Genomic DNA, 13,297 nt, shown 5'->3' on the forward strand with positions numbered 1-13,297 from the left:
GTCCTCCCTCCTACTCTTTGCTGGTCACGAGTGAGGGGTCAACACCCATTTTTCCTGCTGGAACGTGAGCTCCAGGGCAGGGACGTGCCAGGGTCTTCATCGTCGCTCCTCTAGCCCATCGCTGGGCTGGAGGCAGGGCAGGTTCCCATCATAGGTTCAAGTGAGGGAGTTCATGGAAGTGTCATTTACCCCTTTCTGGTTTGGCTCAACACTGTGCTTGTTTTATCCCATTCTCTACTTCTTTTGTTTTTTCTTTTCTTTTATCTCCCCAGCCCCACCCTTAACCTTTTCCCTCTTCAGGTATATTTCTTCCTTTTCTTAGTTCTTTTCTTTCCCTTTCCCTCTCTCCTTTGCCTCTGGACACTTTTCCCACCCCTCCACCCACACACTCCCTACCCCTGCAGTTTTCTCTCCTATTCTCTTCCGGCATCTCTGGTGCTCAATCTCCTGATGCCTAAGCCCCACCACCAGAGAGCAGAGAGCGCAGCTGGGAGGGGCGGGGCCGAGGCTTGCGTCACAACCAGATGTTGAAGTGTTCAGGAGATGGATGCAGAGGTTCCTTTGGCGCTTGGATTTAAAAAAAAAAAAAAAAAAAAAAAAAAACGAATGAGGGGAGCAGCCTGTGTGAGGCAGATGCACCTGCCAGATCCCGATCTCCTTCCTTTGCCCCCACTCCCGTTTCCCCCATAGATGAGCCTCAGCCACAGGTAGCTTGGTGCCTTCCACTTCATATCAGCTACCGGTCCTTCCTCCCAGCAAACCTTGAATTCCTGGACTTTCTGGACTAGGGTGGACTGAGTGGGGCGGGAGGGGCGTTTGAGGAAAGTTCCCACTCTGCTGGCTTGCACCAGCCCTGGGCAGAGCACCGCTTTGGACATAGTTTGGCTTGGACGCAGAAAGGATCCAGAATTATTCCTGAGACAATTATTTGCTGGGCGCTAGACATTCGGTGCCTTCAAGGAACTTATATCTGGTAGAGGCAAACATGAATGAAATCACATACATAAACGTGTAATTGTAGCTGTAACATTTATACAGGGAAGAAACACAGAGCTCTGAGTTGCCGGCAGGCATTCCAGAGAGTCCACCTTAGACCTGGGGGCTCAGTAAGGCATCTCTGAATAGGCTGACAGATGAATAGAGATAACTTAGGTAAGAGGTAGTGGGCAGGGTGGAGGATTGAGGTGGGCACGATGGTACCACATATGCAAAGGCTCTGGGGCAGGAAGGAATGTGGCGAGTTCTGGGTGCCCACAGAATCCGGCGAAGGCCAGTATGGCCAGAGCGCGGGGAGCAAAGGCCAGGCAGGCCCAAGAATCCCACTAGGGGTGTTAGTCTTTGTCCTTAGAGCTTTGGGCCCCAGAGGGTGTCTGAAGCAGAGAGGGTCTCAATCACGTCTGCATTTGAAAAAGATCATCGTGGTCACTTGGTGGAGTAGGTACTGAAGGAAGGCTGTGGTGGAAGGTGGCTGCTGCAGGTGCCCAGGTGAGAGCTGATGAGAGCACGGACCAGGTTGACGGGAATGGAAATGGAGAGAAGAGGATGGGTTCAAGAGGCCGTTGGCAGGCGTTGGGGTTGGATTGGACTTGGAGTGTGGTGAGGGGGAGCACAGATGATTCCTGGTCTTCTGACCTGAGAGACGGGAGAGGTGGAGCTCTGGAAGAGAGGAGGCTTGGCAAGGACCTTGTTTGCGGAAGAAGATTCCGAGTCTGGTATCTATTGCAGACACTCTAGCTGACTCTATTCAACAGATGGTCACTACAGACTTCCTGGTATCAGCCTGTGCAGAAGAGAGCTCTGGGGACAAAAGCTCTTGCCCTCAGAGACTGAGAAAGGGAAATAAACACAAATGTGCCTCTCACCCACAGCAGCATGGCTGTGTGATTTTGAGTAAGTTGCTTCATTGCTCTGAACCTCATTTCTCCAATCCGTGAAATGGCATAGTAGTATGACCACTTCGTTGGCTTGTGTCATGCTCAGTAAATGGAATTCTCCAGAAAAGGGCAAAGAGTGATGAGAATGCCAAGGAGAGATAAGGTAGGTTTTATGGAAAAGGTTGCTTTCAAGCTGGGCCTGTGAGACAGGTGCCAGGATTTGAATGCAGAGTTGGAGCGGGACAGTGAGAGGGAAGGCATGTCAAACCTGGGAAGACACACACAGACACACACGTTCTTGGGGGGTGCAGGGGGAGGGAGGGAGAGAAGGTCTTGGGCAGAGGAAACATGGAAGCCTGGACAGGTAGACTGGGGGCACCTTCTGAGAGGCTTGGAATTCTAGAAGAGGAATTTATAATCAATTTGGTGACCATAGAGAGTCAGTGACAGCTTTTGAGTAGGGTATGGCTGTGAGCCTTTTGCCAAGGACTTGCCCAGAGAATGTATACCTTGATGAAGCAAAAAAAACTCAAATTAGAAGGGAAGATAGAAGGAAAGTGGGCAGGATTTGTGGATCTCCATCAACAAGAAAACATGGCTTGAGAGCTGGCAACAAAGAGGTAGACCAGATGACTCCTCCAAAGTTGGGTTTCAACTTCTACTAGATTCTAATAATTCACAGCCTTAAAGTAGGAATATCATAGAATAGATGTTCAATTAGAAAGAAACATTGAACTCATTCTGCCCTGCCCTCCACTACTTGCACAGGGGAGAAAACTAAGGCCCAGAGAAGGGAAGTAACCTACTTAAAGTCACACAGCTGAGACTGAGGGGTCAGAGGTAAGATCCCTGCCTCATTTCAAGATCCTGAGTGGTGGGGCCTGAGGAGCTAGGAGGGTCAGGAGAGCAACTGGGGGTTGACATGATGCAGGGATCCCACAGAATACCAGTCCAGGTCTGTGGGGACAGGGCAAAAGAGCTGTTCTGGACTCTCAGCTGAGCCATGTGGCCAGAGGGGGGAGGGAGCTTCGTGGGCAGGGTAGAACTGCCACATGGTAGAGGCTTGATGTGAACCATCTGGCCTGGGCGGAGTGTGGGCTACAGAGAGGGAGGAGCAGGAGCTGGGAAAGAGGCCATGGTGGGCGGGTGGATGGCGGGTTGGGGCTGGGAGTGGCCCGCCCGGGGGCCCCTACCTTCTAGACTGCTGCAGCCCAGATGCCTTCGCAGCCATGGCCTGGCCCATCCAACCCGCTGACCTCATTCCCAGCTCCCCTCCCTCACAGGCCCCCCCTCTGCCTGCCACGTAGACGGGGCTTTCGCTGCATCCACTGCTTGGAGAGGAGGAGCAGAGGGACATGGGTGCCCTGAGCCCAGAGCTCTGCCAGGGCAGGCAGATCTGGGGGAGCCGTTGTGTTCCCTGAGCCCCCTCTGGGCCGGTGTCCGCTCCCGAAGATGAGCCCAATAAGTGGAGTGGGCTGGGGTCATGGGAGGAGTGTGACTGAAGCAAGTTGGAGTGGGCAATACCGGGGTGGGGGGTGCTCTTTGGAGGTCATGTCAGCCATTCCCCTGCCCCTCAGGGCAGGAAGGTGGCATTCTCAGACCCAGGAAGGGGTAGGGGCAGGACGTCTTCCTCTTCTCAAACAGTTCTCTAGAAAGGGAGTTCCCTGGAGATGTGTGTGGGGTCATCTGTCTGACCTAGGCTCCGTGCTCCTGCTGCATTGGGAGTTCCATTCCTGGCTGGGCTGGAAGGGGGAAGCACGTCCTCTCCCTTCCCCCAGGCACCTCCCATGACCTTGCCCTCAATCCTGCCACCAAGCCAGAGAATCTCCCCAGCTCTGCCTCTTGACCTTCTGCCTTTCCCTTGCCTCCCTGCCCCCCAGGTCTTCTCTCCAGCTGCCCCAGCTGAACAGGGGGCTGTCCCCGCCGCCTCTCAAGGCGTTCCAGGCCTGTGAGTCATCGGGAATGTCTGCTCTGCCTGCTGCTGCTTCCCTCCCGTGGCTGTGGACCCTCTTTCCCCCTCCTCCTCCATGTTAAGGGCAAGGGTGCCCCTCCCAGGCAGGCGCTCTGGAGTGGGGGCAGGGAAGCCATGTGCAAGTCCAGTGAGGCCCAGCTCCCCCAGTGCAGTGAGGAAGGGGCTTAAAGGACTGCCCAGACAGAATTTCCGGTCCTTTTCCCCATTTTCTAGGTGTGGAAACTGAGGAGGGGCGGGTAGAGGAGGGCCAGAACATTGGTAGGCTCAGGCTCCTCCTCCCTCTGTTTTAGGGCTTAGCTTGGCCAAGCCGGGAACCGGCCCAAGCCTCTTTCTTTGGGCCCTCCCTACATTCAAAGCCAGGTCTGGCAGGAAAGCTGGAGAGAGGCAGTGCTACTGCCGCAGACTCCACAGATGACACGTCCTGGCTGGGGTGGGGAGTCCACGTCTGCAGGAAGGAGGGAGGCCGGGTGCCTGGACCTTTCCCACAGGGCTCCTGCAACCTGTGAGGCCACCCCTCAGTCCCTCCTCCTCTCCTGCCCCTTCTATTCCAGATCCTCCCCCTACGGCCTGAAGAAACAACTAGGTGTGGAGGGGAGACTGGGGGAAGGGCAGGAGTTGGGGAAAGTTCCCAATGCCCTCCTCCCCAGTGTGTTCTCCTGCCCCTTCTTCCCCCAGTTCCTCCTCTTCAGCCTGGATGCGTTGTCTAGAGGCCAAGGGTCTAGTACCAGACTTACCTAGGTACTAGGCAATGGGCATTTCGCATCCCGTTACGGAGCCTGATTTTCCTCACCTGCAAAATAGGGTTTGGGCAGAAAAAGTCCCTTCCAATAGGGTTGGTCTGTAATTCACTGTCTTCCCAGACAGACAGACATTCAGGCATTTATACACACACACGAATACCCTCTGACTCACATGCTCTCACACCGCCCTTCACACACTTGAGTACATACTCCTTCACACGGACATTTGTGTGTGCACGTGACCCTCTGCTAGATTTGGATGCAGCAGCCTCCATGTTTTCTATTTCTCTCTTTCTGACAGCTCTCCCCCATCTCTTTTCTCATTCCTATCACACCTCCTCCCCCTCCACCACCCCTTTATAATTTCCTCCTCCTAAGGTCACTGGCAGGGTAAAAGCAAGAAGGAAGAGTGGGCTGTGAGATGTGAACCTCAGAGTATCAGACATGTGACCCTGTCAAAGACCACTCCCCCCACCCCCTCGGGTCACTGGGCTCTTGCTGAGGTTCTGGGTGGGAGGCATGTGAGAGGGGAAGAAAGAATAGAGCAGAGACAGGCCAGCTTTTCTCCACCCAGCTGGGGACCTGCAGGCGATGCCCCTCACTTCTCCTTCCTGAACTTCATTGACATTCACTTTCAAAAATCTCTGTGCCAGGGGCGTCCTGGGGCCTCCTTTTCAGTGGGATGATTTTAGCAGCTTGCATTGGCTGCGTTGCCCCGGGCTGCACCCTTCTAGGAACTTCCACCTAAATCTGGTCAGAGCTCAGAAAGGACCGTTCCAGGGGATGAGCTATCTGTTGGCCAGAAAAGGCGTGGGAACTGGGCAGCAGCGCTCATCCCTCAGACCCGGCCTGACTCAGGACTAACCACAAACATCTGTACCAGGCTGTGGCGTAGCACTTCACACGTTTGAACTAATGTACCCCTCACAAAGCCCTTTGAGGTGGGTGCTGTTGTCGTCTCCAATTTCAGAAGAGGAACAAGAGGCACAGGGAGGGTAAGTCAGTTCTCTGGAGTCACAAAGCCAAGACATGGCTGAGCTGGGATTCGAACCCAGGCAGCCTGGCTCCAGAGCTGACAAGCTTAACCACTACTCTCGGCAGGTCCAGAGACCCAGGCTGGATCTCAAGGGATCCCCTCCTGCCTAGTCTGAAGAAGCGACTGCTTGCAAAAACATGCCACTCCATCTGTGTGCACGTGTGGGAAGGAGCACAGCGTCACGTGGCTGGAAATTGACCACAGGCACCACCATTGCAGCTGGAAGGCTCCCCAAAGTGCTGTCTCCCTCCCATTTGCAAAGGAATTTTTGTGAGCTGACATCATCTCATCTAATCCTCACAACAGCTCTGGGAGGTCAGCCTTAATATGCCTATTTCACAGATAGGGAACTGGAGACTCATAAGGGTCAAGGCATTTCTCTAAGAACCTCTTCCCAGAGCTGAGAGAGAACCCAGATGCCCAACAGGCAGGTCAACCTTCTTCTCATTGCCCTGTGTGTTCCCTAATTACAAATCCGTGCAACCACTAGACACACATAGCCACATACAACATACCACATACAACTGGGAAGATTTAGCCCTCAGTCCTATGTCAAGTGGACACTTTGTTCCTCCTCACTGATAATCCCCCCAGGAAGGCCTTGTACCCATCCTGCAGGTGAGGAGAAGCCTTTTGCTGGAGACTCCCCCAGCCAGGAAGGGGTGAAGCTGTGACTAGATCCCATGCCTGCCTGGCCTGGCCACAGAGCCAGCGTCTTTCTTACTGCACGGTACTACCTGCCACCCTCACTGTCATCTAGCACAGGAGGACCCCTGCACACACCCATCCCCACTGAGCACATGGGACTGTAACAGACACAGGAAAATTATACACACGATGCATCTGCATGACGCAGGCTAAATTTCCAGATGTTTTCTGTGCACCAGGCACTGTGCTAAAGGCCATATGTACATTAGCTCACTGAATGGCTACAACAGTCCTAGGATGTAGGGTCTGTAAATATCCTTATCCTTACAGATGAGGAAACTGAGGCTCAGAGAGGTTAAACAACTTGCTCAAGGTCACACAGCTAGGAAGTTGCAGGGCTGGGATTTGAACCCAAGCTCTCACTGCTATACGGTAGCCCTTTCTCTAATACCGACGCAGTCACCACCACTGCGGAACACCCTGTTGCACCCAGCACTGCGTCAGGCCCTAGGCGCACGGAAGCGAACAAGCCTCTTCCGCCTGCCCCTGCCCAGCACCCGCAGTAGGTGGGGGCTGTGCCTGCGCTGATCCTCCTTCCTTCCCAGAGAGCCTCCTCCCTAGCCAACTAGGACATGTGGATCTTGGCTCTGGTTTGCATTTGACACCTAATGAGGGAAAATACTGAAATGGTGCCAAAGCCTGAATGGGAACTCAGAGGCAGGGAGATGCAAATGTGCTAGGACCGCTCAGGGCCAGGGCTGGGGCGGGGGTTGGGGTGGGGACGTCTCTCTATTTCTGCCTCCATTCTGGTTTTAGGCTCACATCTATTCTGTGTCTCTTTATCTCAAACCTCCTGATGTCTCTGGCTGATTCTCTCTAAATCTCTCTGTCTATGTGTATCCATCTGTCTCCTGTCTTTCCTTGTCCCTTCGCTGCTTATCAGATGTTATCAGCATCTATGGGGGTGAGGGATCAGAGACTTGGTCACCCACCATCAAGTTAGATATCAGCTCTGTCTCAGGATGCTTCCTACTGGCCTCCTTTCTACAAATGCCCAAAGTTCCCTCCTCCTCAAGCCTTCTTCTCAGGATCTTTCAGTCCCTCAATACTAATATCTGAAAGTCAGTTTAGACATCACCAGGCTAAATGTCTGGGATGTGTCCTGCCTCCCCCTTCAGACTGGGGGAATAAGCTGTGTCTTTCCCATCAGACGGGAAGCTCCCGAGGAGAAGGATTATGTCTCCTCATTCAAACTGAGAGCTCCCTGAGGACAGGGACTGTGTCTCCCCGACCAGTGGAGGGTCTTTGAAGGTATAACCTGGGTTTCCTCCATCAGACTGGGGGCAGGGCCTATGTCTCCTCCTTCCTCTGGAGTCTCCAGGTCTTTAGCTTGGGCTCAGCCTTGGGAAGTATTCAGGGATGAAGGGACTGAAATGCTCCCCACCCTTCGTATCTCCTTCTAAAGCTTAAACTCTGATGCTTTAATGTCCACCCCACCCTAGTGAGCCCAGCTTCAGTTTCCTTCCTCCTGGATGAGCCCTTCCTTCTCTCGAGCAGCTGGAGCTAAGGAAGACAGGGATCCTGCCCAATCACCAGTGTTCCAACACCCCAATACTTCCCCAAATCTAAGCTTGGCCTCCTACCAGATGCCTTCCTGGACCAGCAAATTCCACCTGTTTTTCTCCTCATTTCTGGAAGTATTTAGAGTTCACTTGTCTGATGGTTTCCTAAGGTGATTTAGAAAAAAATAACCCTTCATTTTGCAATGACTTTAGATTTACAGAAAAGCTGCGAAGAGAGTATAGAAGGTTCCCGTATACCACTTGTCCAGTTTCCCTAATGTTAACATCCTACATTGCCGTGTACATTTGCCAAAACTAAGAAGCCAGTATTGGTACATTGGTATTAGCTAAACTCCAGACTTATTCAGATTTCACTAGTTTTTCTACTAATGTTTCTTTTCTGTTCCAGGATCTCATCTGGGAGATCACATTGCCTTTGGTCATCGTATCTCCTTGGTCTCCTCTGTTCATGACAGTTTCTCATTATTTCCTTGTCTTTCACAACCTTAATAGTTTTTGAGGAGTCCTGGTTAAGTATTCTGTAGAATTTGCCAGTGTTATTTCTCAGCAGTACAAGCCTTTCCTCAAATGTAACCCTGTGCAGGGTTCTGGAGTATGAGCAGATAAAAGCGGAGTTTCTTTGGTCCCAGCAGCAATGGGAGAGGCTGTGGCGAGAGCCTGAATATGGATCTACCTGCCCCCTGAAAACTCTAAGAAGCCCCTATGGTATCATGGAACTCAGTTTGTAAACCATTAATTGAGGTCAAGCTCTGCTCTGCTCATAGTTTTTCTCTGTATCGCCCTAGACAGGTAATGATAGACTCAGGCTCACACACTCCTCTAACGAAAGGGCCATCACTGTTTTTTGAGGAAACTCTGATGTCTGGAAAAGTCTACCCCTATATGTGGGGCCTGAGGATGGCCCACAGCTGCGAGCACTGCACAACCTGCTCACCACCTGTGCCATTACCCACCCACAGGTGTCCTACTGCCCGGGCGCCAACGACCTTGCCTCGCCCATCCTTGCTGCCACGGACCACGAAGGCCTTGCCTTTGTCTGCTTTTGCGGCATCATGAAATGCCTGGCCACAAACTTTCGCCCTGATGGCTGCAATAGCCACACGGGGTGGTGTGTGGGACAGAGGTACAAACCGAGGCCTGCTGGTGGAGGAGGCAGTGCCTTTGAAGATGCAGTTGACCACGTGGCCATGACCATCTGACCATCCAGGTGGTGTCTCCTGAGACAAGCCAAGCTGGATGACCTTGAGCAATTTAGGGAAAAAAACCCAGCAAGCATACGGAGAATTTAAACCAATATAACCTAATTGATACATAGGTTATACAAGCAGTGTACCCAACAACTTCAGAATACACATTCTTTTCATGTGCACAGAACAATTACTGCAATTGACCTTATACTGGGCATAAGTAAGTCTTGAGAAATATCAAAGAATGAAAAGATGAAAAGCACACAGAATATGGTCTCTGACAACCATGTAGTCAGGCTAACAACCAGTAACAAAAAGATAACTTAAACATCTTTAAATGTTTCAACATTAAGCACTTCTAAAGAGCTCATTGTTTGAAGCTTTTATGCTGGATATAAAAACATATTTTCAAATGAATTAGATGAAATGTATTAAAACTTTGGGATGTGGCTGAAGCAGTGCTTTGAGGAAAATTTATGAACATATATGAATATAATGTATGAGATTTATGAACATAATGTATGTAGTATATACATATATTAGAGAAGAAGAAAGGTCAAAAATCACAAAGAATAGAAAAATAAACCCCATAGCAAAACAAACCCAATAAAATAGAAAGCAAGGGGAATAATAAAGAACAAGAATGACCAAAAAAAAAACAAAACAAAAACCAAAAACCCAAAACAAAACAAATGGTACCAATTGCCAACATCAGAACAAAAAAGAGGTTGTCACTATCCTACAGACAATTAAAATACTGTGAGAATATATAATGACTCTATGCCAATAAATTTGAAAATTTTAATGGAATTGGCAAATTATTTGAAAATACGATTTGCCAATTTTACAGAAGACAATAGAGAGAATAGTCTCATAGTTCCATATCTATTAGGAAAATTTGTCAGTAGTTAAACATCTTCCCACAAAGAAGAAGTCAAGTCCAGGTAGTTCAGTCGTGAATTCTTCTGAACCTCAAAGAAAGAAACATCAGTTTTATACAAACCGTTAGAGGAGAGAGAGACCATTTCGTAAATTTTTGAATGAGGGCAGCATAACCTTGGTATTAAAACCAAATCAGGACATTACAAGAAATGGCAATTACAAAATAATTTCTGTAAAATCATAGACATAAATTCTAAACAAAATAATAGCAATCAAATTCAGTGTATATAATATTTCATGACAAATTTGAGTTTGTTCCAGAAATGTGAGGTTGGCTTCACAGTTGAAAGCCAATTATGTAATTCCTCACATTGAAAGTATAAAGGAGTAAAGTCATATTTCAATCGATGTGAAGAAAGCATTTGATAAACGGTTAACATTTATTCATGATCAAAATTCATAGCAAACTAGTAAGAAAAGGGAATTTTCTTAACTTGATAATATGAAACAAAAATAAAACTACAGCAATTATTACTCTTAATGGTAAATTGTTGAAAGTTACCCCCTTGGGACTGAATCAAATGAGAATGTCCATCCCCATCACTTCTATTTAATATTATATGGGAGGTCCTAGCCAGTGCAATAAGGCAGGAAAAAAATATGCAAGATTTGAAAAGGAAAATTAAAAAACCAATGGTTATTCATTGATGGTATCATTATGTGTGTTGGAAATTTTTAAAAGTCCATAGATATGGTATAAGATTAAATAAATTTAACAATTAAACAAATTCAGTTGTAGTTCTATAAGCTGACAATAAGCAATTAGAAAATAAAAAAGTTCAACAATAGCATTTTTAAAATTAAAAAAACTAATACTTAAGAATAAATATGACAAAACATGCTTGCGATTCTAAATAGAAAGCTGGAGAATATTACTGAGAGGAAAAGAAGATTTAAAAAATAGATATATTGTGTTCATAAATTAACAGTGTCAATATTTAAAGTGGTCTATTCTTCCCTCAATTGATCTACAGAATCAATTCAATCTTAATAAAACATCATAGACTGTTGATAAGAAAGTGAAATGGTGGAGCCTTTTTGGAAAACAGTTTGACAGTTCCTGCAAAGGAGAAATATAATGTACCACGTGACCCAGCGATTCCAATTCCAGAAGAAATTAAAATATATCCACATTCTGGTCCCAGGCCTTTGGCAGCCGTGGGCTTTGGTGCAGATATGGCCAAGTCCAAGAACCACATCACGCACAACCAATCCCCAAAATGGCACAGAAACAGCATCAAGAAACCCTAGTCACAAAGCTATGAATCTCTTAAGGGGGTAGATCCCAAATTCCTGAGGAACATGCATTTTGTCAAGAAGCACAAGAAGGGCCTGAAGAAGATGCAGGCCAACAAGGCCAAGACCATGAGCACATGTGCTGAGGCTATCAAAGCCCAAGGAGGTCAAGCCCAAGATCCCAAAGAGTGACAGCTGCAAGCTCAGTGGTTTTGCCTATATCGCTCACCCCAAACTTGGGAAATGTGCTCGCCCACATCACGAAGGGTCTCAGGCTCTGCTGGCCAAAGGCCAAGACCAAGGCTTGGACCAAGTCCCAGGCTGCAGCTGTGGCACAGCTTCCAGCTCCAGTTCTCCTCTGGCTCCAGGTCAGGCTCAGGCTCCCAAAGGTGCCCAGGCCCTCACAGAGATCCCACAGTAGAGACCTCTGTCTGCCAATGTGAGGACGGAAGGGCTGGTGTGCCCCCTGGGCTGCTGTCTGCATGGAGCTGGTGTCCTCTTGTGATACTGGTACAAGTAAACCTGAGGCAGGATCTCTCAGTCAAAATAAATAAGTTAAAAGATACATATCCACAAAAAAACTTTGCACATGAATGTTCACAGTGTCATTATTCAAAATAGCACAAATATAAAAAAAAAATAACGAATAGAGAAATAAAATGTAGCACACCCATAAAATGGAATATTATTCAGCCATAAAAAAGAATGGAGCTCTGATACATGCTGCAACCTGGATAAACCCTGCAAACATTATGCTAAGTGAAAAAAAAAACAGTTCACAAAATACCACATATTTTAGGATGCCATTTATGTGAATCGTCTAGACTGAGCAAATCAATAAAGACAAAAAATAAAATTAATGATTACCTAGGGTTGGAAGGGTTGGGGGTGGGGGCGATGACTGCCAATGGGCACGGGGTTTTTCTTGAAGGCTGATGAACACGTTCTAAAATCTATTGTGGTGATGGTTGCCCAACTTGTGAATATACTAAACCTGCTGAGTTATATGCTTATTTAAATGGGTAAGTTTAATGTTACGTAAATTAAACCTCAAACTATTATTTATGTTTTTTTAAAAAACTCAGCAAAAAATTCCTGAACCTTTTTTTGGTAGAAATTGACAACCTGATTCTAAAAACTATATGAAAATGCAAAAGGTGAGAATAACAAAGATAGTCTTAAAGAAGTACAAAGTTGGAGGACTTGAACTAGCTGTTGGTAAGACTTGTTACAAAGCTACAATAATTAAAACAGCTAGTATTGGCAAACTTATAGATAAATAAATTGATGGAAAACAATGGAGAATCTAGAAACAGACTCGTACCTGTATGGTCCAATGATATGATGTAGGGAAAGAATGATATTTTCAATAAATGGTACTGAATAACTTTAATATCCTTGTGGAAGAAAAATAAACTTTGACTCCTGTCTCACACTATCCAAAAAAATTAGTCCTAGATGGATTGTTATCCAAATGCAAAGAACAATACAATTATGTCTTTGAAATTCTGAGAAAAAAAATGATTTGCCACCTAGAATTTTAAACCCAGTAAATTTATCAATTAAGGATAAGGGTAGATTGAAGATGTTTTCAGATATTTAAAGTTTCAAAAATTATATCCTCTTTGCACACTTTCTCAAGAAACAATTGGAGAATGTGTTCCTAAAAAAACAAGAGAATAAGAAATAGGAAGACGGGCTTCCAGAAATGAGGGAATCAGACGTAGGAAAGAGGTAAACAGAATCCCAAAGAGGACAGTGAAAGGAGATCCCAGCATGCGAGCTGTTTCCAGGGTTAGTGAGCAAAGGGTGTTGTGGATCAAAAGTCTGCAAAAGAGACAGCTTCATGAAGCAGAAACTCACAGAATACCTCATGTGTCGGAACGTCTTGATGGGGACTTTGGACAACTGGGGTTCAAATGAAACTCATTACATAGAACACTAAATGAACAATAGCGACAACAAAACAAGAGAACTGTTAACTTTAGGAGAATGAAAAGCAAAAGTGATCATCGTATCCTACACAGTTCAGATACAAATAACAATGACATAGTCATGATACGGTAAACACTGAATATT

At 47.2% G+C, this 13,297-nt stretch overlaps 1 pseudogene; it reads left to right on the top strand.

The window, feature by feature from the left end:
* The first annotated feature begins 11,158 nt into the window (after positions 1–11,158).
* LOC129080226 (60S ribosomal protein L29-like) lies at positions 11,159–11,639 on the top strand (annotated as a pseudogene).
* Positions 11,640–13,297: the final 1,658 nt, after the last annotated feature.

This window comes from Pteronotus mesoamericanus, unplaced genomic scaffold (assembly GCF_021234165.1).
Source record: "Pteronotus mesoamericanus isolate MK-2021 breed Mesoamerican mustached bat unplaced genomic scaffold, CSHL_Meso_final contig_84, whole genome shotgun sequence".
Classification (NCBI taxonomy): domain Eukaryota; kingdom Metazoa; phylum Chordata; class Mammalia; order Chiroptera; family Mormoopidae; genus Pteronotus; species Pteronotus mesoamericanus.